The sequence below is a fragment of the Vitis vinifera genome, chromosome 2, assembly GCF_030704535.1.
Source record: "Vitis vinifera cultivar Pinot Noir 40024 chromosome 2, ASM3070453v1".
NCBI classification, from domain to species: domain Eukaryota; kingdom Viridiplantae; phylum Streptophyta; class Magnoliopsida; order Vitales; family Vitaceae; genus Vitis; species Vitis vinifera.
The window spans coordinates 16,102,203-16,105,647 of record NC_081806.1 but is presented as its reverse complement, the minus strand read 5'-3'; positions in this window follow the sequence as shown (position 1 = coordinate 16,105,647).

Genomic DNA, 3,445 nt, shown 5'->3' with positions numbered 1-3,445 from the left:
GTTATTTAAGGAAGCTTATTAGCTAAGCAATTAACATGTTAATTAACCAACTATAGAATAATTTGTTGGTGGACCATGATAGTGGAAATCCTCTATAAGGGAGTTGTTAGTTACAATAGCACTTAAGCTAACAACAACTACTTACTTGATTTTGTTGGTGAGAACAACCTTTCTACATTTTAATGACCAGTGTAGAAGTCATTTTTCATCTCAAGACTAATTTAAAAAAATGACGGAACAAGTGTGAGGAGAAGGTAATTTGGTGATACTTAGGACGACTAATTGTGTGACACTTGGTAGCAACTTGAGATGAGTTAACTGCTAGCTTAGAGACATGTCTATTTAATGAGTAGCCTTAAGCGTGTAAGGGGAAACACTAAAATTTCCTCTATTTTCTCAAAAACTTAAAATTTCAATTGAAGGAAAATCAAGAGAAGAGCTAGAATTTAAAGTACTAGTCAAGTTGCTGAATGGGTAAAGAAGTTGCTATTTTAAAAACTCTTTTTTTTTTTTTTTGGTTTATGATTCTTTGAACTAAAACTAGTTATGTAAATGATAATTTTTGAATTATGTATGAGTTGTAAAAGCAGTTAATATGTTGAAGTATTTATTGTTAAGAAAAATTTTAATCATATGTAATGACTAAATAAAAAGGATATTGATTGAAATATTGAGATTTGTGGCTGATGATTGTTGTAAAAGTAGTTAATATGCTGAAGTATTTACTATTAAGAAAAATTCTAATCATATGTAATGACTAAATTAAAAGGATATTGATTGAAATGTTGAGATTTGTGGCTCATGATTGATATACATTCTTTGTCATGATATATATTGTTATACTTGGGAATTCACCTACATATGCAACCTGAGCAACATGTAGAAGTATTGAAGACACTGTAAATTCAAATTTAAGGCACAATAAGTGACCTTATAAAAAGTAATAAAGATGAACAATCCTTGGGTGAAGGTCCCTAAAGAAAGAAAGAAAAAGCACTCTAAGGTGAAAGACTCAAAACATCCTTCAGAATATCCATGCATAAATGTAATAAGGGGTATAGAAGTATGTCATTAGGTGAGAATCTTTAAAGTCCATCCCTATCACTCATGAGATCCAAACAAACTACTAAAAACAAATTGACAATCAAGAAAATAAAAATGGCACAAAGAAGTTACCTCTTAATTATAGATTTGAACTTTAAAAAAAATGGAAATAGATTGAGTGTGCCAAATCATTGTTAGGTTTATTGTTCATGTGACAGTTTAGGAGGCAGAATGAGTAGAAAACTCTTGAATATTGAGGTTAGGATTTATGTGGGAGAAAAAAATATGGAAGAGCATGAGATAATGGGATACGAGAAACTAAGATAGGGTCTTGTGGGTTTGAATGGGAGAAACCGGAGAAATTAAGAGGAGTTTTGATTTGGTTTTTTTGTCCACATGACACAAGAGATAACAAATGTCCAATATTTTCTTAACCAAACTGGTCATTGAATCAGAAAAGTTACTAATTCACGGTTTATTGGTCGAATCAATAGTCGAACAACGGTCGAACCAGAGATGTCATAAATATTATTTATATATATAATAATAATAATAATAATAATAATAATAAATAAATAAATAAATAAAATATGGAAATGATTCAAATTTTAATTGCAATAAATGAATCAACAAAAATTTCAATAAATTGAAATTTCAATATGCAATAAATAAATGAGGGATGATAAATTTTAATCAGAAAAATTATAAATCAACAAAAAATTAAAACATTAAATATTAAGCATAAAATATAAATATATTAAATATTAAAGTTCAAAACTAAAAACTTAGAGTGTTAAACTAATAAATGGATTTGAGCCATAGCTAACAACTAACAATTACAAAAAAATGGATTTGAACCATAAAAATTTAATAGTAATATTTAATAAACTCATAGCTAACAACCACAAAAAAATGGATTTGCTGTAGGGAGAGTGGTTGGGTCAAAAGCTAGAGTAGGGAGAGGGGCAAGGTTTCGCCAACGTTTTGATGAGGGGGGAAGGGGAAATTAAAAAGGGTTTGGTTTGAAGGGAACCAATTGGTTCATTCAATTCACCGGTTTGATCGTCGGTTCACTTGGTTCAATGCCAATTCAACCCTTAATCAATTCAACTCATCGGACGAAACTAGAACCAGGACTGACCAACGGTCAGACCTAAGAGAAATCTTGAGGAGCAGTTTGAAGGAGAAAATCAACACATTACTTTTTGTTATTGATCTTTTAGGTTTATATATAGATAATCATCAAGAAACACAACAACATATATGCACCAGTTAAACTCCAAGAAGGTTAGACGGTTGAGAAATCTCAAATTGAAAAGTTGTTAGTAAAAGAAACTATTACCATAAGCTGTTAGGAACTATTAGCAATTTTATTTGTATATAAACCTAAAAAATCAATAACAGAAAGTAATGTGTGCATTTTCTCTAAGGAGGACCATGCTGCATGAGAAGTTTGGTGGCCAATTATCTAGCCCATTATTTCTTGTGTGAGTGAGGAATAGAGCCAACTGAGTATCATCCTATCATACCTTCTCCAGTGTATGAATTCTAGATTGATGTCCCCGAAACTTGTTTCCTTTGGTGGACAAGGTTTCAGACCTTCAACATGATCTTCAAAACCATTTGCAAACACAATATTCTCCATTTGTGTTCGCTTGAGTATGTAATTAGTCGTATCTAATTTGATTGGTAGGGAATGATTTAATACCTGATGAAGAACATTTGTTGTTGTAGAGGCTATAGGTGTTACACCAATTTGCTGGTTGGAAGAATGAATGGAAGCTGCCATATTTTGTAGGAAAGACTGAGAAAGAAAAGAGGAATTATTTATCTTTAATTTCTTGATGCAAACGAAAATTGAAAGCAGAACCTTTGCTCTGATACCATGAGAGAAATCTTGATGGACCAATCTGAAAGAGAAAATCCACACATTACTTTTTGTCATTGATCTTTAGGTTTATAGACAGATAAAGTTGCTAATAGTTCCTAACAACTTATGGTAACAATTTCTTCTACTAACAACTTTTCAGTTTGAGACTTCTTAACTGTCTAATTATCTTGGAGCTTAATTGGTGCATTTATGTTGTTGTGTTTCTTGATGGTTATCAGGACCGATCGATTTAATCTGGTTTTTAAAATCATGCAAATGCCACACGGTTATTTAGCATATACGAGGGAATTTTGAGAACCTATTAACAATTCATCTCAAAGTGTATGTCATACTAAATATTTGTTAACAAAAAATGTTATTATATGCTTTTAAAAAGTGGAGGTTACTTTTACATGTGAAAATAAATTTCTCCATTTCAATGGAATGTGACCTTTCTTGAGATCCAAACCCGTTGTATGAGTGGGGGGGTCCAATTCATATTCATTGTAGATTTTGGATGTGGGTTTGGGG